General features: G+C 44.5%; 1 pseudogene; it reads left to right on the forward strand.

Moving 5' to 3' along the window:
• Positions 1 to 2,222: 2,222 nt before the first annotated feature.
• LOC139577987 (small ribosomal subunit protein mS35-like) overlaps positions 2,223 to 26,070 on the forward strand; it is a 30,105-nt pseudogene continuing 6,257 nt past the window's right edge.

The raw sequence follows: 26,070 nt of genomic DNA on the forward strand, positions 1-26,070 counted from the left end.
TCTAACACCTGATTACATTGCACTCCACGAGGAGCCTGCCTGTTAGCGAATGCAATAAGCTAAGGTAAGTTGCTAGCTAGCATTAAACTTATCTTATAAAAAACAATCAATCAATGACTGTCATTGCTCCAATGTGTACTTAACCATAAACATCAATGCCTTTCTTAAAATCAATACACAAGTATATATTTTTAAACCTGCATATTTATCTAAAAGAAATCCAGGTTAGCAGGCAATATTAACCAGGTGAAATTGTGTCATTTCTCTTGCGTTCATTGCACGCCGAGTCAGGGTATACGCAACAGTTTGGGCCGCCTGGCTCTTTGCGAACTAATTTGCCAGAATTTTACGTAATTATGACAACATTGAAGGTTGTGCAATGTAACAGGAATATTTAGACTCATGGATGCCACCCGTTAGATGAAATACGGAATGGAATAAACGTTTTGTTTTCGAGGTGATAATTTCCGGATTAGTCAAAGGTATATGGTTTAGAGAGATAGTCGACGCGTTATAATTCCTGTAATAACTTGCGGCTGAATTTAAAAGGGGTTCCTTCGTTATTTTACCATTCATGTCTTCCATAGAGAATGTCTTGATCTACTTCAAATAAGGTCTGTGTTTCGTGCAGGCTTAAACCGCCTCGACGTTTTGATACCTGTGTAAATCTCACTAGGATAAGGTAACGTTTGTCAACATATTTTCATAAATCCACTCTACAAATGTTTTTATCTTCGCTTATATTTAGCCAATATTGATCAGAGTTACCTTGTCCTATGGATATCTACACAGTTATAAAATTGGCACGGTGATGTAAGCCTACACGAAACACAGACCTTATTTTAAGTGAATCTAAAAATATCCTATGAAATAAATGAAGGAACCGCTTTTCAGATTTTGCTAGAAGGTGTCATGGGAATTATGACTCGCACTTTGGTTGTCAATTCTTACCATGCCCATTATTAAAATAGGATTTCCTACATATAGAAATTAAAGTTTTTGTTTTCAACATTCATCACAGGTAACTTAAACTCTATTTTTATTCAAACAGTTGAGAGTATTTGTCTCCTAAGCAGACTTCAGTATCATTGTCATTTCAGAGCTGTGTGTGTATTTATGTATTATATTAAGTTAAAATAAAAGTGTTCATTCAGTATTGTTGCAATTGTCATTATTACAAAAATGTGTGTGTATGATATATATATATATATATTAAAAACTTTTTAAAAAATATATAAATCAGCCGATTTAATCGGTATCGTCTTTTTTTGTCCTCCAATAATCGGTATCGGCATTGAAAAATCATAATCGGTCGACCTCTACTACAGACCTCCAGGCCTCCACACCTACTCTCCCTACCTGGTCAGCACCCCTCTCCCCTGGCCTTAGAGTATAGCTTACTCCCTGGAATTACTAAGAAATCTATAGTCCCACTGTCAGGAACCACGTGCGCCTGGTGATCCGCCCACTTTTTTCTGCTCACAGACTAAGTCCCCACTCCAACCTCCATGGCCTGAGTGCTGCCCCTGAGTCTGGCCACCCCTGCTTGGACTCAGAGTGCCCCCCGCCTTGATGGAGGCCTCCTTGTGCACCTAGTAACCTGAAACAAGCTCTGTGCACCTGGTGACCCGCACGCTTTTATCCGCTCATAGACTAAGTCCCCAACCTCCACAGCCTGAGTACTGCGCCCAGCCCCTGAGTAACTCCCAGTGGTATCATCAGAGGCTTTTCTGTCTTACAAACTGGACATCAGTTGCCACTACTAACCTTCAGCAGACTTTAACTGTTTATTTTTTACACCCAATCTGCATGAAGTGCCAGTGCAATACTTATAGGCTTGAGAACCAAATACCCCTCACAGTATCTAGCGGCAACAGAAAATAATAATCATCCCCTTTCAATCAATTGCTTGCCCAGTCAGCCCTCCGGGACAGAACCATAGGAACCACCTTTACCAGCGCTTCATTGATATTCCTCACTTTGACATGAGGTGGGGGTCACAGTCACCCCACGGGTGATTTTGAGTATGACCACGACAGGTGAGTACGCTCCTTTGAATTTCATGAAGTTGACATTCAGTGATCCGTGCCCAGTGGGAACCTAGGCTTCCATCTGTTTTATGGTTCCGTAGCAAATCAATGGGTGTGGATGGTACTACCCACATCAGATGTAGGCCTCCCTCCCCAGATAAGCTGGCGATACCTCTTCCCACTTCGTAGGGCATGAGCCAGATCCATGCAATGCCCTATCATTGCGGGGCCAATGGGTTTAGTATCCGCCTCAAGTCTAGTGAGCGTAGAGGAGACCTCCCCACCTACAATGTGTGGGGCTGGGGAGATCCACGAGAAGGGCCTGGCGAGCGTCTAGAGTTGCCGCCGCCGGACCCAATCCCCCACCGGTCTGCCTTCGGCCCACTGACTGACACCACCCCGACGAACTCTCGCACGCAGCCCCTTGTGAGACCACACACGAGAGACCGCGAGATGGGCCGCACAACGAGCTTCCAATGGTGGTGAGAGGAGGGCGACGGAGCGACTGCTCCCCTAGAGGCGGCTCGAGCCCAGCCCCACTTCGCACCCCAGCCTGACCGACCCAGCCGTTAGTGCCAATCTTTATCCCGAAGTTACGAATCTCTTTTGCCAACTTCCCTTACCTACATTCTTATAACATGCCAGAGGCTGTTCACCTTGGAGACCTGCTGCGGATATGTGTACGGCCCGGCATGAGATTTAAAACCTCTCGCTCTGATTTTCAAGGGCCAGGGAGAGCTCACCGGACGGCGCTGAAACTACAACACTTTCCAGGGCTTGGGCCCATCTCTCGGGGCGAACCCATTCCAGGGTGCCCTGCCCTTCACAAAGAAAAGAGAACTCTCCCCGGGGCTCCCGTCAGCTTCTCCGGGATCGGTCGCGTTACCACACTGGATGCCTCGCGGCGCCCATCTCCGCCAGTCCGTGGACATTCTGAATCTTGTTTGAGTCCAGTAGGTCATATTACTAAGGAGCTATTGAAATTAGAAAGTTTGAAAAATGTATGTAAAAATGTGTGAGATGAAAATGGACAAACCAAAGGGTGTGCAATATAAAAGGGTAGTCAGTGGACATTCTGAACCTTGTTTGAGCCAATGAGCTATTGAAATTCGATAGCTCATTAATTCAACTAGGAATACAAAATGCTGCTCACATTTCCACATGTTTATTCGCTTTGGAAAGCTAATTAATGTCAAAATCGTGAAAATAATACCTGTGCAATGCTGTGCGCAATTTTTCCGGTATCATGACACTTTATTTGGAGTCTGTGGCTCAAGTGGTTTGGAAGCGCGAATATCCGTCGAATATCCAACCTGAAACTGTCTACCGCGGTCTGTTTGGTGTACCACAGAAAATGTTTGAGCAACCTTAAAGAGCGATAGCTTCGTCCCGCAACTAGACATTTTAAATGTATATTAACAATTTAGACTTTTACTTGTAATGTTACAGATAACATAATAATAACTGAGCATTTTCAAAAGTCTGACGAACCACCTGCAACTAGACAGGGACATGTTTTTGAAGATACTGTACGTTTGGCCAAATCAAGAACGAAGGTGGTATCGCCAAATTGTACCACTTTCACATTAGCTCGTTACAATCTTAACTAATCCAAATGTAGATTTTTGGTTGGGTTTTATAGCAGTAAAGATTAAAAACATTACATACTGGCAGATGTAGCCGTACAAGTTAGCTAATTACCATAAGTGAATAACGTTATCATAGTTCCAAGGTGTAAATGGTGAGAATTGTTTACACTCCATACCTGGGCGGCATCCACAATTTTCTTGTCACCTAAATAAATACAACTTTCTGGTCACTTGTGTGCTAGTCTCACAAGCCATCATTGCTACCTGTGTGCTGAAGTAAACAGTGACCCATGACCCAACATAGTGCCCTCTAGTATACAAATTAAGTGGAAATATACAAAGACATTCAAAATATATAGACTACACAACCCAACAAGCACGCCAACATGACTCTTTCTGGCTACAGCACATTATGGTCCCTGGGTAGAGGCTCACGTCATGAAATCAGCCCAGATAATTTACCAATAAAACTAATTCTGAGGAATGTATTATCAAGTTTAGACGAAGCTGTATATTGACAGAAATAAAGCTATATTTTGAAGTTGTTGTGACATCTCTAATTAGTCGCCTTTTTCTCTGTTCCCTGTCTCCATGGTGTGTCAGGCGGGTGACCCCAGGACAGATAGGATGCCTGTAGACCAGGACTGGACAGCAGTGTACCCGACCGCTGCCCCCTTCAGACAGGGCTCTGTGCCCCTGCCTGTCCGCATGGGCTTCCCAGTGAAGAGAGGGGTGCCTCCGGAGAAGAAGGGCAACCTAGAGCTCATCAAGGTCAGTTCCTCACCTCCAACCTGACATGTCAGAGCTTTTGATTATGCATTGGGATGGAAATAATTTGTACCATTTAAGGCATATTGTATTGTGCTGTCAGATCATACAGGCATTTATGAAAACTCTTGTCTGTTTCAGATTCTAAACTTTTTGCATTTAACTCCAGCAGCCATAAAGAAACACTGCGAAGCTCTAAAGCGTAAGTCACTAAGTGCTTATTGGGTGGTAGTATTTAATTAACAATTATACAACGGGTGGGTCTAATCCTGGATGTTGATTTGGTTAAAACCGCGTTCCAGCCGGTGTCTATTACACAAGATACCACTGGCTAAGGGTATGAAGTTGAAATGCCTATTCACTATTCCATCTGACTGCACAATCCACTGTCTCATCAGCCCAGCCAGGCATGTTATATACTAGATCTCCACTGTAAAAAAGCATCGAGATATTATCTCACTTTTTTTTTTGGACTAGCGTTTGGTTTTCAACAGCGGAGATTTGTATTAACTTTGTTGTCTCCAACATTTGCAACATTGTTTCAATATTGAAATTCGACCTCCAGCTGTCCTGTAGTTCTGATTGTGTCAGGACGACAGACCGCAGATTCTCAGCCAGTCGAAATCATTTTTTATGTTTCCTTTTAATGAACTAGGCAAGTCAGTTAAGAACAAATTCTTATTTTCAATGACGGCCTAGAAACAGTGGGTTAACTGCCTTTTTCAGGGACAGAACAACAGATTTTCTTTACCTTGTCAGCTCGGGGATTCGATCTTGCAACCTTTCGGTTACTAGTCCAATGCTCTAACCACCAGGCTACCTGTGCCTCATGAATCGGCATCATTTTTATACACTACCATTCAAAAGTTTGGGGTCACTTAGAAATGTCCTTGTGTTCGAAAAGTTATTAAAAATGCATCCATTAAAATAACATCAAATTGATCAGAAATATAGTGCAGACATTGTTAATGTTGTAAATGACTATTGTAGCTGGTAACGGTAGATTAATTTTTTCCCTAGCCACCGTGCTTCTACTTCTGCATTGCTTGCTGTTGGGGTTTTAGGCTGAGTTTCTGTACAGCACTTTGTGACATCAGCTGATGTAAAAAGGGCTTTATAAATACATCTAATCTTTAATGGTATATCTACATAAGCGTACAGAGGCCCATTATCAGCAACCATCACTCCTGTGTTCCAATAGCACAGCACGTTGTGTTAGCTAATCCAAGTTTATTGTTTTAAAAGGCTAATTGATCATTAAAAACACCTTTTGCAATTATGTTAGCACAGCTGAAAACTGTTTTGCTTATTAAAGAAGCAATACAACTGGCCTTTAGACTAGTTGAGTATCTGGAGCATCAGCATTTGTGGGTTCGATTACAGGCTCAAAATGGCCAGAAACAAAGAACTTTCTTCTTGTTCTGAGAAATGAAGGCTATTCCATGTGAGAAATTGCCAATAAACTGAAGATCTTGTACAACGCTGTGAACTACTCCGTTCAGAGAACAGCACAAACTGGCTCTTAAAAAAAAGTGGGAGGTCCTGGTGCACAACTGAGCAAGAGGACAAGTACATTAGTGTCTAGTTTGAGAAACAGGTGCCTCAAGTCCTCAACTGGCAGCTTCATTAAATAGTACCCGCAAACACCAGTCTCAACGTCAACAGTGATGAGGCGACTCCGGGATGCTGGCCTTCTAGGCAGAGTTTCTCTGTCCAGTGTCTGTTCTTTTGCCCATCTTAATCTTTTCTTTTTATTGGCCAGTCTGAGATATGGCTTTTTCTTTGCAACTCTGCCTAGAAGGCCAGCATCCATGTTCAACTTGCAGATCGATGTGCCACAGAGTGGACTCTGAAATTTGCAATGGCACCATGCAATGCACCCTGGACTGAAGAGGCAGACATAGGAGAAATGTGCTAGATCCTCTGTTAAATTACACAGTTCTTGAGGTTGGAATAACGCAAGAATATGATCAATGGCTCATTCGAGAGAAGACAACCTTGCGAGTTGACATTGCCCAGTATTGAAATCTGACATGTATGATAGACAATTTCACAATCTAAAAGTCTTATTTCTATTAACTTCCAGTGTAGTGAGAGTGGCTTTATCGTAATGCTACTTCATACCGGCCAAATTTCTGCCTGCTTGAAGGCCAATACCTCCGATAAACATGAAATGACCTAGGGAATCGATAGGACATTACTCAGATGCATAAAAGCAATAACATTCAAAATGGGTGAATCTTTCCTTTAAGCCTATGAAACGCTGCTCTAAGATACTTCTACAATGTATACCTTTTTCATAGCGCTGTATGATTGAAGTTCGTCCAAGGTGGCTTAGCAGTTCAGATGTCTTTTTCTGTTCCGTATTGTTCGTGTCCTGTATATATATATATTTACACCTTTCTTCGCATATCTTTTATCTATTTTATTATCCAAGAACTCAACTACAAAAGCTTTCCTGCAAAAGCTTTCCTGCAACCCGCTTCACCAATTACAAAAAGTATTATTTACCTCAATCTGAAAATCCATCGTGGAAGCTAGCCAGGGGCTAATTCAGAAGCTAGCCTGAAAGCTAACCAGAAGCTACTCCGATAGCTAGCCAGAAGCTAATCTGTAGCTGCCCCGAAATTAGCCGGTTTGCTGGCTAGCGTTGGTGTTTCAGCTGCCCACGTTTAGTGGTCATCAGCTATTCCTTTAGCTCGATAATCTACCGGCACTTTTGTGCAACGCGACTCGGACCGGAGCATTCCGGGACTCTTTTTCTCTCAGTTTCCCCGGATTCCAGCCGCAGGCTCTGGACACTTGTACCTTGATTTCGCAGCTAGCTAGCTGCAAACCGTGTGACTATTGGCTTACGTCGACCCCGGAGCAAACTCTAATCATTCTGGAGCTAGCCAGCTGAGGAGTTCCATCACCATCCGGACCCGTTTCTTTTGTTGCTGCTGCAGATACGGAACCCCACCGGGCCTTCACGACTGACTGCCGCGACTGACTGCCGACGTTATCTGCCCGAGGGATTTATCCAACTGGCACCTCCGTCCCGACGTTACCTGAACGCTCATCTGAGGCCCGCTAATCGTTAGCTGTCTTATCGGCTGCTATTTGAACAAGTATATTGGACAACTATTATTATTATTATTATTTATTTATTTTATTTTTTCCTTGGGTCACTATATCTATTTTGCCAATTTGGATTGATCCCCTCTACCACACGGAACCCCACTACACGGAACCCCACTAACCTACCGACGGAAACGCACGAGGTATCTACAAACAGACCTCCATCCTATGCTGCTACCGATAGCCATATACCCGGCCAGCTGTCTGGATCGCCACGACCCCAACCAACCTCTACTCACTGGACCCTTATTGATCACTCGATTAGCATGCCTCTCCTTAATGTAAATATGCCTTGTCCATTGCTGTTCTGGTTAGTGTTTATTGGCTTATTTCACTGTAGAGATTCTAGCCCTGCTCTCTATACCATATCCAACCTCTCAGTTCCACCACCCACATATGCGATGACATCACCTGGTTTCAATGATGTTTCTAGAGACAATATCTCTCTCATCATCACTCAATACCTAGGTTTACCTCCACTGTATTCACATCCTACCATACCTTTGTCTGTACATTATTCCTTTAAACTATTTTATCGCCCCCAGAAACCTCCTTTTACTCTCTGCTCTAGTAGCTCTAGGCGACCAATTCTCATAGCTTTTAGCCGTACCCTTATCCTACTCCTCCTCTGTTCCTCTGGTGATGTAGAGGTGAATCCAGGCCCTGCAGTACCTGGCTCCACTCCTATTCCCCAGGCGCTCTCTTTTGATGACTTCTGTAACCGTAATAGCCTTGGCTTCATGCATGTTAACATTAGAAGCCTCCTCCCTAAGTTTGTTTTGTTCACTGCTTTAGCACACTCTGCCAACCCGGATGTTTTAGCCGTGTCTGAATCCTGGCTTAGAAAGACCACCAAAAATTCAGACATTTTCATCCCCAATTACAAGATTTTCAGACAAGATAGAACGGCCAAAGGGGGCGGTGTTGCAATCTACTGCAAAGACTGCCTGCAGAGTTCTGTTATACTATCCAGGTCTGTTCCCAAACAATTTGAACTTCTACTTTTAAAAATCCACCTCTCTAAAAACAAGTCTCTCACCGTTGCCGCCTGCTATAGACCACCCTCTGCCCCCAGCTGTGCTCTGGACACTATATGTGAACTGATTGCCCCCCATCTATCTTCAGAGCTCGTGCTGCTAGGCGACCTAAATTTGAACATGCTCAACACCCCAGCCACCCTACAATCTAAGCTTGATGCCCTCAATCTCACACAAATTATAAATGAACCTACCAGGTACCACCCCAATTCCGTAAACACGGGTACCCTCATAGATATCATCCTAACAAACTTGCCCTCCAAATACACCTCTGCTGTTTTCAACCAAGATCTCAGCGATCACTGCCTCATTGCCTGCATCCGTAATGGGTCAGCGGTCAAACGACCTCCACTCATCACTGTCAAACGCTCCCTGAAACACTTCAGCGAGCAGGCCTTTCTAATCGACCTGGCCGGGGTATCCTGGAAGGATATTGATCTCATCCCGTCAGTAGAGGATGCCTGGTCATTTTTTTTAAATGCCTTCCTCACCATCTTGAATAAGCATGCCCCATTCAAGAAATTTAGAACCAGGAACAGATATAGCCCTTGGTTCTCTCCTGACCTGACTGCCCTTAACCAACAGAAAAACATCCTATGGCGTTCTGCATTAGCATCGAACAGCCCCCGTGATATGCAACTTTTCAGGGAAGCCAGAAACCAATATACACAGGCAGTTAGAACAGCCAAGGCTAGCTTTTTCAAGCAGAAATTTGCTTCCTGCAACACAAATTCAAAAAAGTTCTGGGACACCGTAAAGTCCATGGAGAATAAGAACACCTCCTCCCAGCTTCCAACCGCTCTGAAGATAGGAAACACTGTCACCACCGACAAATCCACTATAATTGAGAATTTCAATAAGCATTTTTCTACGGCTGGCCATGCTTTCCACCTGGCTACCCCTACCCCGGACAACAGCACTGCCCTCCCCTCTGCTACTCGCCCAAGCCTTCCCCATTTCTCTTTCTCCCAAATACAGTCAGCTGATGTTCTAAATGAGCTGCAAAATCTGGACCCTTACAAATCAGCCGGGCTAGATAATCTGGACCCTTTCTTTCTAAAACTATCTGCTGAAATTGTTGCCACCCCTATTACTAGCCTCTTCAACCTCTCTTTCGTGTCGTCTGAGATCCCCAAAGATTGGAAAGCAGCTGCGGTTATCCCCCTCTTCAAAGGGGGTGACACCCTTGACCCTAACTGCTACAGACCTATATCTATCCTACCCTGCCTTTCTAAGGTCTTCGAAAGCCAAGTCAACAAACAGATTACCGACCATTTCGAATCCCACCACACCTTCTCCGCAATGCAATCTGGTTTCAGAGCTGGTCATGGGTGCACCTCAGCCACGCTCAAGGTCATAAACGATATCGTAACCGCCATCGATAGGAAACAATACTGTGCAGCCGTATTCATTGACCTGGCCAAGGCCTTTGACTCTGTCAATCACCACATCCTCATTGGCAGACTCGACAGCCTTGGTTTCTCTAATGATTGCCTCGCCTGGTTCACCAACTACTTCTCTGATCGAGTTCAGTGTGTCAAATCGGAGGGTCTGTTGTCCGGGCCTCTGGCAGTCTCTATGGGGGTGCCACAGGGTTCAATTCTTGGACCGACTCTCTTCTCTGTTTACATCAATGATGTCGCTCTTGCTGCTGGTGATTCTCTGATCCACCTCTACGCAGACGACACTATTCTGTATACTTCTGGCCCTTCTTTTGACACTGTGTTAACAACCCTCCAGGCGAGCTTCAATGCCATACAACTCTCCTTCCGTGGCCTCCAACTGCTCTTAAATACAAGTAAAACCAAATGCATGCTCTTCAACCGATCACTGCCTGCTCCTGCCCGCCTGTCCAACATCACTACTTTGGACGGCTCTGACTTAGAATATGTGGACACCTACAAATACCTAGGTGTCTGGTTAGACTGTAAACTCTCCTTCCAGACTCACATCAAACATCTCCAATCCAAAGTCAAATCTAGAATTGGCTTCCTATTCCGCAACAAAGCATCCTTTACTCATGCTGCCAAACATACCCTTGTAAAACTGACCATCCTACCAATCCTCGACTTCGGTGATGTCATTTACAAAATAGCCTCCAAAACCCTACTCAATAAATTGGATGCAGTCTATCACAGTGCCATCCGTTTTGTCACCAAAGCCCCATATACTACCCACCACTGCGACCTGTACACTCTCGTTGGCTGGCCCTCGCTTCATACTCGTCGCCAAACCCACTGGTTCCAGGTCATCTACAAGACCCTGCTAGGTAAAGTCCCCCCTTATCTCAGCTCGCTGGTCACCATAGCAGCACCTACCTGTAGCACGCGCTCCAGCAGGTATATCTCTCTAGTCACCCCCAAAACCAATTCTTCCTTTGGACGCCTCTCCTTCCAGTTCTCTGCTGCCAATGACTGGAACGAACTACAAAAATCTCTGAAACTGGAAACACCTATCTCCCTCACTAGCTTTAAGCACCAGCTGTCAGAGCAGCTCATAGATTACTGCACCTGTACATAACCCATCTACAATTTAGCCCAAACAACTACCTCTTTACCTACTGTATTTATTTATTAATTTATTTTGCTCCTTTGCACCCCATTATTTCTGTCTCTACTTTGCACTTTCTTCCACTGCAAACCAACCATTCCATTGTTTTTTTAGTTTTTATTTTACTTGCTGTGTTGTACTCACTTCGCCTCCATGGCCTTTTATATTTTTATTTATTTATACATATATTTGTTTGCCTTCACCTCCCTTATCTCACCTCACTTGCTCACATTGTATATAGACTTATTATTTTTTTTTTCACTGTATTATTGACTATATGTTTGTTTTACTCCATGTGTAACTATGTGTTGTTGTATGTGTCGAACTGCTTTGCTTTATCTTGGCCAGGTCGCAATTGTAAATGAGAACGTGTTCTCAATTTGCCTACCTGGTTAAATAAAGGTTAAATAAAATAAATAAAAAAATTGCAATATTCCATCATATGAACATACTTGTCACAAATAGAGAACGTCAATAGGCATGGAACCTAAAAACAATTGACAGTTATCCCTAGAAGAATTGTGATTAATCGCCAGCGATCTGCTCCACTGACACTTTTCCCTTAGATTACGACCTCAACACAGGAATTATTTAGCCATTAATCCCCCTGGATTAGCATGAGAATCAAAGATAGATTGATATAATCTGAATGAAAAGATAATACTCTTGCATCCCTCTTAGTTGCTATCCAACTAAGTATTCTGACTCTTTACTATGAGACTCTCAGCTGCATCCTGTTTCCATTGGTCATCCTTGAGTGTTCTACAACTTGATTGGAGTCCACCTGTGGTAAATTCAATTGATTGGACATGATTTGGAAAGGCACATGCCCATCTATATAATGTCCCACAGTTGACAGGGCATGTCAGAGCAGAAACCAAGCCATGAGGTCAAAGGAATTGTCTATGGAGCTCAGAGACAAGATTGTTTCGAGGCACAGATCTGGGGAAGGGTACCAAAACATTTCTGCTGCATTGAAGGTCCCCAAGAACACAGTGGCCTCCATTTTATAAATGGAATAAATTTGGGACCACCAAGACTCTTCCTAGAGCTGGCCACCCGGCCAAACTGGGCAATCAGGGGAGAAGTGCCTTGGTCAGGGAGGTGACCAAAAATCCGATGGTCACTGACAGAGCTCCAGAGTTCCTCTGTGGAAATGGAAGACCTTCCAGAAGGACAACCATCTCTGCAGCACTCCACCAATCAGGCCTTTATGGTAGAGTGGCCAGACGGAAGCAACTCCTCAATAAAAGGCACATGACAGCCCGCTTGGAGTTTGCCAAAAGGCATCTAATGGACTCAGACCCTGAGAAACAAGATTCTCTGGTCTGATGAAACCAAGATTAAACACTCTGGCCTAAATGCCAAGCGTCACGTCTGCAGGAAACCTGGCACCATCCCTTCAGTGAACTGTGTTGGCAGCATTATGTTATGGGGTTGTTTTTCAGCGGCAGGGACTGGGAGACTAGTCAGGATCGAGGTAAATGTATACCTTTTTCATAGCGCTGTATGATTGAAGTTCGTCCAAGGTGGCTTAGCAGTTCAGACGTCTTTTTCTGTTCCGTATTGTTCGTGTCCTGTATATATATATATTTACACCTTTCTTCGCATATCTTTTATCTATTTTATTATCCAAGAACTCAACTACAAAAGCTTTCCTGCAAAAGCTTTCCTGCAACCCGCTTCACCAATTACAAAAAGTATTATTTACCTCAATCTGAAAATCCATCGTGGAAGCTAGCCAGGGGCTAATTCAGAAGCTAGCCTGAAAGCTAACCAGAAGCTACTCCGATAGCTAGCCAGAAGCTAATCTGTAGCTGCCCCGAAATTAGCCGGTTTGCTGGCTAGCGTTGGTGTTTCAGCTGCCCACGTTTAGTGGTCATCAGCTATTCCTTTAGCTCGATAATCTACCGGCACTTTTGTGCAACGCGACTCGGACCGGAGCATTCCGGGACTCTTTTTCTCTCAGTTTCCCCGGATTCCAGCCGCAGGCTCTGGACACTTGTACCTTGATTTCGCAGCTAGCTAGCTGCAAACCGTGTGACTATTGGCTTACGTCGACCCCGGAGCAAACTCTAATCATTCTGGAGCTAGCCAGCTGAGGAGTTCCATCACCATCCGGACCCGTTTCTTTTGTTGCTGCTGCAGATACGGAACCCCACCGGGCCTTCACGACTGACTGCCGCGACTGACTGCCGACGTTATCTGCCCGAGGGATTTATCCAACTGGCACCTCCGTCCCGACGTTACCTGAACGCTCATCTGAGGCCCGCTAATCGTTAGCTGTCTTATCGGCTGCTATTTGAACAAGTATATTGGACAACTATTATTATTATTATTATTTATTTATTTTATTTTTTCCTTGGGTCACTATATCTATTTTGCCAATTTGGATTGATCCCCTCTACCACACGGAACCCCACTACACGGAACCCCACTAACCTACCGACGGAAACGCACGAGGTATCTACAAACAGACCTCCATCCTATGCTGCTACCGATAGCCATATACCCGGCCAGCTGTCTGGATCGCCACGACCCCAACCAACCTCTACTCACTGGACCCTTATTGATCACTCGATTAGCATGCCTCTCCTTAATGTAAATATGCCTTGTCCATTGCTGTTCTGGTTAGTGTTTATTGGCTTATTTCACTGTAGAGATTCTAGCCCTGCTCTCTATACCATATCCAACCTCTCAGTTCCACCACCCACATATGCGATGACATCACCTGGTTTCAATGATGTTTCTAGAGACAATATCTCTCTCATCATCACTCAATACCTAGGTTTACCTCCACTGTATTCACATCCTACCATACCTTTGTCTGTACATTATTCCTTTAAACTATTTTATCGCCCCCAGAAACCTCCTTTTACTCTCTGCTCTAGTAGCTCTAGGCGACCAATTCTCATAGCTTTTAGCCGTACCCTTATCCTACTCCTCCTCTGTTCCTCTGGTGATGTAGAGGTGAATCCAGGCCCTGCAGTACCTGGCTCCACTCCTATTCCCCAGGCGCTCTCTTTTGATGACTTCTGTAACCGTAATAGCCTTGGCTTCATGCATGTTAACATTAGAAGCCTCCTCCCTAAGTTTGTTTTGTTCACTGCTTTAGCACACTCTGCCAACCCGGATGTTTTAGCCGTGTCTGAATCCTGGCTTAGAAAGACCACCAAAAATTCAGACATTTTCATCCCCAATTACAAGATTTTCAGACAAGATAGAACGGCCAAAGGGGGCGGTGTTGCAATCTACTGCAAAGACTGCCTGCAGAGTTCTGTTATACTATCCAGGTCTGTTCCCAAACAATTTGAACTTCTACTTTTAAAAATCCACCTCTCTAAAAACAAGTCTCTCACCGTTGCCGCCTGCTATAGACCACCCTCTGCCCCCAGCTGTGCTCTGGACACTATATGTGAACTGATTGCCCCCCATCTATCTTCAGAGCTCGTGCTGCTAGGCGACCTAAATTTGAACATGCTCAACACCCCAGCCACCCTACAATCTAAGCTTGATGCCCTCAATCTCACACAAATTATAAATGAACCTACCAGGTACCACCCCAATTCCGTAAACACGGGTACCCTCATAGATATCATCCTAACAAACTTGCCCTCCAAATACACCTCTGCTGTTTTCAACCAAGATCTCAGCGATCACTGCCTCATTGCCTGCATCCGTAATGGGTCAGCGGTCAAACGACCTCCACTCATCACTGTCAAACGCTCCCTGAAACACTTCAGCGAGCAGGCCTTTCTAATCGACCTGGCCGGGGTATCCTGGAAGGATATTGATCTCATCCCGTCAGTAGAGGATGCCTGGTCATTTTTTTAAAATGCCTTCCTCACCATCTTGAATAAGCATGCCCCATTCAAGAAATTTAGAACCAGGAACAGATATAGCCCTTGGTTCTCTCCTGACCTGACTGCCCTTAACCAACAGAAAAACATCCTATGGCGTTCTGCATTAGCATCGAACAGCCCCCGTGATATGCAACTTTTCAGGGAAGCCAGAAACCAATATACACAGGCAGTTAGAACAGCCAAGGCTAGCTTTTTCAAGCAGAAATTTGCTTCCTGCAACACAAATTCAAAAAAGTTCTGGGACACCGTAAAGTCCATGGAGAATAAGAACACCTCCTCCCAGCTTCCAACCGCTCTGAAGATAGGAAACACTGTCACCACCGACAAATCCACTATAATTGAGAATTTCAATAAGCATTTTTCTACGGCTGGCCATGCTTTCCACCTGGCTACCCCTACCCCGGACAACAGCACTGCCCTCCCCTCTGCTACTCGCCCAAGCCTTCCCCATTTCTCTTTCTCCCAAATACAGTCAGCTGATGTTCTAAATGAGCTGCAAAATCTGGACCCTTACAAATCAGCCGGGCTAGATAATCTGGACCCTTTCTTTCTAAAACTATCTGCTGAAATTGTTGCCACCCCTATTACTAGCCTCTTCAACCTCTCTTTCGTGTCGTCTGAGATCCCCAAAGATTGGAAAGCAGCTGCGGTTATCCCCCTCTTCAAAGGGGGTGACACCCTTGACCCTAACTGCTACAGACCTATATCTATCCTACCCTGCCTTTCTAAGGTCTTCGAAAGCCAAGTCAACAAACAGATTACCGACCATTTCGAATCCCACCACACCTTCTCCGCAATGCAATCTGGTTTCAGAGCTGGTCATGGGTGCACCTCAGCCACGCTCAAGGTCATAAACGATATCGTAACCGCCATCGATAGGAAACAATACTGTGCAGCCGTATTCATTGACCTGGCCAAGGCCTTTGACTCTGTCAATCACCACATCCTCATTGGCAGACTCGACAGCCTTGGTTTCTCTAATGATTGCCTCGCCTGGTTCACCAACTACTTCTCTGATCGAGTTCAGTGTGTCAAATCGGAGGGTCTGTTGTCCGGGCCTCTGGCAGTCTCTATGGGGGTGCCACAGGGTTCAATTCTTGGACCGACTCTCTTCTCTGTTTACATCAATGATGTCGCTCTTGCTGCTGGTGATTCTCTGATCCACCTCTACGCAGACGACACTATTCTGTATACTTCTGGCCCTTCTTTTGACACTGTGTTAACAACCCTCCAGGCGAGCTTCAATGCCATACAACTCTCCTTCCGTGGCCTCCAACTGCTCTTAAATACAAGTAAAACCAAATGCATGCTCTTCAACCGATCACTGCCTGCTCCTGCCCGCCTGTCCAACATCACTACTTTGGACGGCTCTGACTTAGAATATGTGGACACCTACAAATACCTAGGTGTCTGGTTAGACTGTAAACTCTCCTTCCAGACTCACATCAAACATCTCCAATCCAAAGTCAAATCTAGAATTGGCTTCCTATTCCGCAACAAAGCATCCTTTACTCATGCTGCCAAACATACCCTTGTAAAACTGACCATCCTACCAATCCTCGACTTCGGTGATGTCATTTACAAAATAGCCTCCAAAACCCTACTCAATAAATTGGATGCAGTCTATCACAGTGCCATCCGTTTTGTCACCAAAGCCCCATATACTACCCACCACTGCGACCTGTACACTCTCGTTGGCTGGCCCTCGCTTCATACTCGTCGCCAAACCCACTGGTTCCAGGTCATCTACAAGACCCTGCTAGGTAAAGTCCCCCCTTATCTCAGCTCGCTGGTCACCATAGCAGCACCTACCTGTAGCACGCGCTCCAGCAGGTATATCTCTCTAGTCACCCCCAAAACCAATTCTTCCTTTGGACGCCTCTCCTTCCAGTTCTCTGCTGCCAATGACTGGAACGAACTACAAAAATCTCTGAAACTGGAAACACCTATCTCCCTCACTAGCTTTAAGCACCAGCTGTCAGAGCAGCTCATAGATTACTGCACCTGTACATAACCCATCTACAATTTAGCCCAAACAACTACCTCTTTACCTACTGTATTTATTTATTAATTTATTTTGCTCCTTTGCACCCCATTATTTCTGTCTCTACTTTGCACTTTCTTCCACTGCAAACCAACCATTCCATTGTTTTTTTAGTTTTTATTTTACTTGCTGTGTTGTACTCACTTCGCCTCCATGGCCTTTTATATTTTTATTTATTTATACATATATTTGTTTGCCTTCACCTCCCTTATCTCACCTCACTTGCTCACATTGTATATAGACTTATTATTTTTTTTTTCACTGTATTATTGACTATATGTTTGTTTTACTCCATGTGTAACTATGTGTTGTTGTATGTGTCGAACTGCTTTGCTTTATCTTGGCCAGGTCGCAATTGTAAATGAGAACGTGTTCTCAATTTGCCTACCTGGTTAAATAAAGGTTAAATAAAATAAATAAAAAAATTGCAATATTCCATCATATGAACATACTTGTCACAAATAGAGAACGTCAATAGGCATGGAACCTAAAAACAATTGACAGTTATCCCTAGAAGAATTGTGATTAATCGCCAGCGATCTGCTCCACTGACACTTTTCCCTTAGATTACGACCTCAACACAGGAATTATTTAGCCATTAATCCCCCTGGATTAGCATGAGAATCAAAGATAGATTGATATAATCTGAATGAAAAGATAATACTCTTGCATCCCTCTTAGTTGCTATCCAACTAAGTATTCTGACTCTTTACTATGAGACTCTCAGCTGCATCCTGTTTCCATTGGTCATCCTTGAGTGTTCTACAACTTGATTGGAGTCCACCTGTGGTAAATTCAATTGATTGGACATGATTTGGAAAGGCACATGCCCATCTATATAATGTCCCACAGTTGACAGGGCATGTCAGAGCAGAAACCAAGCCATGAGGTCAAAGGAATTGTCTATGGAGCTCAGAGACAAGATTGTTTCGAGGCACAGATCTGGGGAAGGGTACCAAAACATTTCTGCTGCATTGAAGGTCCCCAAGAACACAGTGGCCTCCATTTTATAAATGGAATAAATTTGGGACCACCAAGACTCTTCCTAGAGCTGGCCACCCGGCCAAACTGGGCAATCAGGGGAGAAGTGCCTTGGTCAGGGAGGTGACCAAAAATCCGATGGTCACTGACAGAGCTCCAGAGTTCCTCTGTGGAAATGGAAGACCTTCCAGAAGGACAACCATCTCTGCAGCACTCCACCAATCAGGCCTTTATGGTAGAGTGGCCAGACGGAAGCAACTCCTCAATAAAAGGCACATGACAGCCCGCTTGGAGTTTGCCAAAAGGCATCTAATGGACTCAGACCCTGAGAAACAAGATTCTCTGGTCTGATGAAACCAAGATTAAACACTCTGGCCTAAATGCCAAGCGTCACGTCTGCAGGAAACCTGGCACCATCCCTTCAGTGAACTGTGTTGGCAGCATTATGTTATGGGGTTGTTTTTCAGCGGCAGGGACTGGGAGACTAGTCAGGATCGAGGTAAATGTATACCTTTTTCATAGCGCTGTATGATTGAAGTTCGTCCAAGGTGGCTTAGCAGTTCAGACGTCTTTTTCTGTTCCGTATTGTTCGTGTCCTGTATATATATATATTTACACCTTTCTTCGCATATCTTTTATCTATTTTATTATCCAAGAACTCAACTACAAAAGCTTTCCTGCAAAAGCTTTCCTGCAACCCGCTTCACCAATTACAAAAAGTATTATTTACCTCAATCTGAAAATCCATCGTGGAAGCTAGCCAGGGGCTAATTCAGAAGCTAGCCTGAAAGCTAACCAGAAGCTACTCCGATAGCTAGCCAGAAGCTAATCTGTAGCTGCCCCGAAATTAGCCGGTTTGCTGGCTAGCGTTGGTGTTTCAGCTGCCCACGTTTAGTGGTCATCAGCTATTCCTTTAGCTCGATAATCTACCGGCACTTTTGTGCAACGCGACTCGGACCGGAGCATTCCGGGACTCTTTTTCTCTCAGTTTCCCCGGATTCCAGCCGCAGGCTCTGGACACTTGTACCTTGATTTCGCAGCTAGCTAGCTGCAAACCGTGTGACTATTGGCTTACGTCGACCCCGGAGCAAACTCTAATCATTCTGGAGCTAGCCAGCTGAGGAGTTCCATCACCATCCGGACCCGTTTCTTTTGTTGCTGCTGCAGATACGGAACCCCACCGGGCCTTCACGACTGACTGCCGCGACTGACTGCCGACGTTATCTGCCCGAGGGATTTATCCAACTGGCACCTCCGTCCCGACGTTACCTGAACGCTCATCTGAGGCCCGCTAATCGTTAGCTGTCTTATCGGCTGCTATTTGAACAAGTATATTGGACAACTATTATTATTATTATTATTTATTTATTTTATTTTTTCCTTGGGTCACTATATCTATTTTGCCAATTTGGATTGATCCCCTCTACCACACGGAACCCCACTACACGGAACCCCACTAACCTACCGACGGAAACGCACGAGGTATCTACAAACAGACCTCCATCCTATGCTGCTACCGATAGCCATATACCCGGCCAGCTGTCTGGATCGCCACGACCCCAACCAACCTCTACTCACTGGACCCTTATTGATCACTCGATTAGCATGCCTCTCCTTAATGTAAATATGCCTTGTCCATTGCTGTTCTGGTTAGTGTTTATTGGCTTATTTCACTGTAGAGATTCTAGCCCTGCTCTCTCTACCATATCCAACCTCTCAGTTCCACCACCCACATATGCGATGACATCACCTGGTTTCAATGATGTTTCTAGAGACAATATCTCTCTCATCATCACTCAATACCTAGGTTTACCTCCACTGTATTCACATCCTACCATACCTTTGTCTGTACATTATTCCTTTAAACTATTTTATCGCCCCCAGAAACCTCCTTTTACTCTCTGCTCTAGTAGCTCTAGGCGACCAATTCTCATAGCTTTTAGCCGTACCCTTATCCTACTCCTCCTCTGTTCCTCTGGTGATGTAGAGGTGAATCCAGGCCCTGCAGTACCTGGCTCCACTCCTATTCCCCAGGCGCTCTCTTTTGATGACTTCTGTAACCGTAATAGCCTTGGCTTCATGCATGTTAACATTAGAAGCCTCCTCCCTAAGTTTGTTTTGTTCACTGCTTTAGCACACTCTGCCAACCCGGATGTTTTAGCCGTGTCTGAATCCTGGCTTAGAAAGACCACCAAAAATTCAGACATTTTCATCCCCAATTACAAGATTTTCAGACAAGATAGAACGGCCAAAGGGGGCGGTGTTGCAATCTACTGCAAAGACTGCCTGCAGAGTTCTGTTATACTATCCAGGTCTGTTCCCAAACAATTTGAACTTCTACTTTTAAAAATCCACCTCTCTAAAAACAAGTCTCTCACCGTTGCCGCCTGCTATAGACCACCCTCTGCCCCCAGCTGTGCTCTGGACACTATATGTGAACTGATTGCCCCCCATCTATCTTCAGAGCTCGTGCTGCTAGGCGACCTAAATTTGAACATGCTCAACACCCCAGCCACCCTACAATCTAAGCTTGATGCCCTCAATCTCACACAAATTATAAATGAACCTACCAGGTACCACCCCAATTCCGTAAACACGGGTACCCTCATAGATATCATCCTAACAAACTTGCCCTCCAAATACACCTCTGCTGTTTTCAACCAAGATCTCAGCGATCACTGCCTCATTGCCTGCATCCGTAATGGGTCAGCGGTCAAACGACCTCCACTCATCACTGTCAAACGCTCCCTGAAACACTTCAGCGAGCAGGCCTTTCTAATCGACCTGGCCGGGGTATCCTGGAAGGATATTGATCTCATCCCGTCAGTAGAGGATGCCTGGTCATTTTTTTAAAATGCCTTCCTCACCATCTTGAATAAGCATGCCCCATTCAAGAAATTTAGAACCAGGAACAGATATAGCCCTTGGTTAAGGGCAGTCAGGTCAGGAGAGAACCAACAGAAAAACATCCTATGGCGTTCTGCATTAGCATCGAACAGCCCCCGTGATATGCAACTTTTCAGGGAAGCCAGAAACCAATATACACAGGCAGTTAGAACAGCCAAGGCTAGCTTTTTCAAGCAGAAATTTGCTTCCTGCAACACAAATTCAAAAAAGTTCTGGGACACCGTAAAGTCCATGGAGAATAAGAACACCTCCTCCCAGCTTCCAACCGCTCTGAAGATAGGAAACACTGTCACCACCGACAAATCCACTATAATTGAGAATTTCAATAAGCATTTTTCTACGGCTGGCCATGCTTTCCACCTGGCTACCCCTACCCCGGACAACAGCACTGCCCTCCCCTCTGCTACTCGCCCAAGCCTTCCCCATTTCTCTTTCTCCCAAATACAGTCAGCTGATGTTCTAAATGAGCTGCAAAATCTGGACCCTTACAAATCAGCCGGGCTAGATAATCTGGACCCTTTCTTTCTAAAACTATCTGCTGAAATTGTTGCCACCCCTATTACTAGCCTCTTCAACCTCTCTTTCGTGTCGTCTGAGATCCCCAAAGATTGGAAAGCAGCTGCGGTTATCCCCCTCTTCAAAGGGGGTGACACCCTTGACCCTAACTGCTACAGACCTATATCTATCCTACCCTGCCTTTCTAAGGTCTTCGAAAGCCAAGTCAACAAACAGATTACCGACCATTTCGAATCCCACCACACCTTCTCCGCAATGCAATCTGGTTTCAGAGCTGGTCATGGGTGCACCTCAGCCACGCTCAAGGTCATAAACGATATCGTAACCGCCATCGATAGGAAACAATACTGTGCAGCCGTATTCATTGACCTGGCCAAGGCCTTTGACTCTGTCAATCACCACATCCTCATTGGCAGACTCGACAGCCTTGGTTTCTCTAATGATTGCCTCGCCTGGTTCACCAACTACTTCTCTGATCGAGTTCAGTGTGTCAAATCGGAGGGTCTGTTGTCCGGGCCTCTGGCAGTCTCTATGGGGGTGCCACAGGGTTCAATTCTTGGACCGACTCTCTTCTCTGTTTACATCAATGATGTCGCTCTTGCTGCTGGTGATTCTCTGATCCACCTCTACGCAGACGACACTATTCTGTATACTTCTGGCCCTTCTTTTGACACTGTGTTAACAACCCTCCAGGCGAGCTTCAATGCCATACAACTCTCCTTCCGTGGCCTCCAACTGCTCTTAAATACAAGTAAAACCAAATGCATGCTCTTCAACCGATCACTGCCTGCTCCTGCCCGCCTGTCCAACATCACTACTTTGGACGGCTCTGACTTAGAATATGTGGACACCTACAAATACCTAGGTGTCTGGTTAGACTGTAAACTCTCCTTCCAGACTCACATCAAACATCTCCAATCCAAAGTCAAATCTAGAATTGGCTTCCTATTCCGCAACAAAGCATCCTTTACTCATGCTGCCAAACATACCCTTGTAAAACTGACCATCCTACCAATCCTCGACTTCGGTGATGTCATTTACAAAATAGCCTCCAAAACCCTACTCAATAAATTGGATGCAGTCTATCACAGTGCCATCCGTTTTGTCACCAAAGCCCCATATACTACCCACCACTGCGACCTGTACACTCTCGTTGGCTGGCCCTCGCTTCATACTCGTCGCCAAACCCACTGGTTCCAGGTCATCTACAAGACCCTGCTAGGTAAAGTCCCCCCTTATCTCAGCTCGCTGGTCACCATAGCAGCACCTACCTGTAGCACGCGCTCCAGCAGGTATATCTCTCTAGTCACCCCCAAAACCAATTCTTCCTTTGGACGCCTCTCCTTCCAGTTCTCTGCTGCCAATGACTGGAACGAACTACAAAAATCTCTGAAACTGGAAACACCTATCTCCCTCACTAGCTTTAAGCACCAGCTGTCAGAGCAGCTCATAGATTACTGCACCTGTACATAACCCATCTACAATTTAGCCCAAACAACTACCTCTTTACCTACTGTATTTATTTATTAATTTATTTTGCTCCTTTGCACCCCATTATTTCTGTCTCTACTTTGCACTTTCTTCCACTGCAAACCAACCATTCCATTGTTTTTTTAGTTTTTATTTTACTTGCTGTGTTGTACTCACTTCGCCTCCATGGCCTTTTATATTTTTATTTATTTATACATATATTTGTTTGCCTTCACCTCCCTTATCTCACCTCACTTGCTCACATTGTATATAGACTTATTATTTTTTTTTTCACTGTATTATTGACTATATGTTTGTTTTACTCCATGTGTAACTATGTGTTGTTGTATGTGTCGAACTGCTTTGCTTTATCTTGGCCAGGTCGCAATTGTAAATGAGAACGTGTTCTCAATTTGCCTACCTGGTTAAATAAAGGTTAAATAAAATAAATAAAAAAATTGCAATATTCCATCATATGAACATACTTGTCACAAATAGAGAACGTCAATAGGCATGGAACCTAAAAACAATTGACAGTTATCCCTAGAAGAATTGTGATTAATCGCCAGCGATCTGCTCCACTGACACTTTTCCCTTAGATTACGACCTCAACACAGGAATTATTTAGCCATTAATCCCCCTGGATTAGCATGAGAATCAAAGATAGATTGATATAATCTGAATGAAAAGATAATACTCTTGCATCCCTCTTAGTTGCTATCCAACTAAGTATTCTGACTCTTTACTATGAGACTCTCAGCTGCATCCTGTTTCCATTGGTCATCCTTGAGTGTTCTACAACTTGATTGGAGTCCACCTGTGGTAAATTCAATTGATTGGACATGATTTGGAAAGGCACATGCCCATCTATATAATGTCCCACAGTTGACAGGGCATGTCAGAGCAGAAACCAAGCCATGAGGTCAAAGGAATTGTCTATGGAGCTCAGAGACAAGATTGTTTCGAGGCACAGATCTGGGGAAGGGTACCAAAACATTTCTGCTGCATTGAAGGTCCCCAAGAACACAGTGGCCTCCATTTTATAAATGGAATAAATTTGGGACCACCAAGACTCTTCCTAGAGCTGGCCACCCGGCCAAACTGGGCAATCAGGGGAGAAGTGCCTTGGTCAGGGAGGTGACCAAAAATCCGATGGTCACTGACAGAGCTCCAGAGTTCCTCTGTGGAAATGGAAGACCTTCCAGAAGGACAACCATCTCTGCAGCACTCCACCAATCAGGCCTTTATGGTAGAGTGGCCAGACGGAAGCAACTCCTCAATAAAAGGCACATGACAGCCCGCTTGGAGTTTGCCAAAAGGCATCTAATGGACTCAGACCCTGAGAAACAAGATTCTCTGGTCTGATGAAACCAAGATTAAACACTCTGGCCTAAATGCCAAGCGTCACGTCTGCAGGAAACCTGGCACCATCCCTTCAGTGAACTGTGTTGGCAGCATTATGTTATGGGGTTGTTTTTCAGCGGCAGGGACTGGGAGACTAGTCAGGATCGAGGTAAAGATGAATGGAGCAAAGTACAGAGCTCCTTGATGAAAACCTGCTCCAGGGCGCTCAGTACCTCAGACTGGGGGGCGAAGGTTCACCTTCCAACAGGACAATGACCCTAAGCGCATAGCCAAGACAATGCAGGAGTTGTGGCCCAGCCAGAGCCCGGACTTGAACTTGATCAAACATCTCTGGAGAGACCTGAAAATAGCTGTGCAGCGATGCTCCCCATCCAACCTGATCTGCAGAGAAGAATGGGAGAAACTCCCCAAATACAGGCGTGCCAAGTTTGTAGCATCATACCCAAGAAGACTCAAGGCTGTAATCGCTGCCAAAGGTGCTTCAACAATGTACTGAGTCAAGGGTCTGAATACTTACACTACTGTTCAGAAGTTTGGGGTCACTTAGAAATGTTCTTGTTTTTGAGAAACAGAAGTCCTCAACTGTTAGCTTCATTTAAATAGTACCTTCAAAACACCAGTTTCAACAGTGAAGAGGCGACTCCGGAATGCTGGCCTTCTAGACAGAGTTGCAAAGAAAAAGCAATATCTCAGACTGGCCAATAAAAAGAAAAGATTAAGATGGGCAAAAGAACACAGACTGGACAGAGGAACTCTGCCTAGAAGGCCAGCATCCCGGAGTCGCCTCTTCACTGTTGCCGTTGAGACTGGTGTTATGCAGGTACTATTTAATGAAGCTTCCAGTTGAGGACTTGTGAGGCATCTGTTTCTCAAACTAGACACTCTAATGTACTTGTCCTCTCGCTCAGTTGTTGCCTGGGGCCTCCCACTCTTTCTATTCTGGTTAGACAGTTTGTGCTGTTCTGTGAAGGGAGTAGTACACAGCGTTGTATGAGATCTTCAGTTTCTTGGCAATTTCTCCCATGGAATAGCCTTCATTTCTCAGAACAAGAAGAAAGTTATTTGTTTCTGGCAATTTTGAGCCTGTAATCGAACCCACAAAGGCTGATGCTCCAGATACTCAACTAGTCTAAAGAAGGCCAGTTGTATTGCTTCTGTAATCAGAGCAACAGTTTTCAGCTGTGCTAACATAATTGCACAAGGGTTTTCTAATGATCAATTAGCCTTTTAAAATTATCAATTTGGATTAGCTAACACAACGTGCCATTGGAACACAGGAGTGATGGTTGCTGATAATGGGCCTCTGTACGCCTATGTAGATATTCCATTTTTTTTAAATCTGCCGTTTCCAGCTACAATAGTCATTAACAATGTCTACACTATTTCTGATCAATTTGATGTTATTTTAATGGACAAAAAATGTGCTTTTCTTTCAAACAAGGACATTTCTAAGTTACCCCAAACTTTTGAACGGTAGTGTATGTAAATGTGATATTTCAGTTTGCCAAATTTTCTAAACAGTTTTTGCTTTGTCATTCTGATGTATTGTGTATAGATTGGGGGGACAATTTTAATACATTTTAGAATAAGGCTGTAACGTAACAAAATTTGGGAAAAGTCAAGGGGTCTGAATACTTTCCGAATGCACTGTATATACATTGCCTTGCAAAAGTATTCGGACCCCTTGGATTTCTTCACATTTTAATTTATTACACAGTGAAAAGAATATAAATATACAGATGATAAATATTACAGAACTTGCATGTTGTATGCAACAAGGCACTAAAGTAATTCTACAAAAAATACACAGCCTAAATGCAAAGCCTTATG

The sequence above is a fragment of the Salvelinus alpinus genome, chromosome 6 (genome assembly GCF_045679555.1).
Source record: "Salvelinus alpinus chromosome 6, SLU_Salpinus.1, whole genome shotgun sequence".
In the NCBI taxonomy this organism is placed as follows: Eukaryota; Metazoa; Chordata; class Actinopteri; order Salmoniformes; family Salmonidae; genus Salvelinus; species Salvelinus alpinus.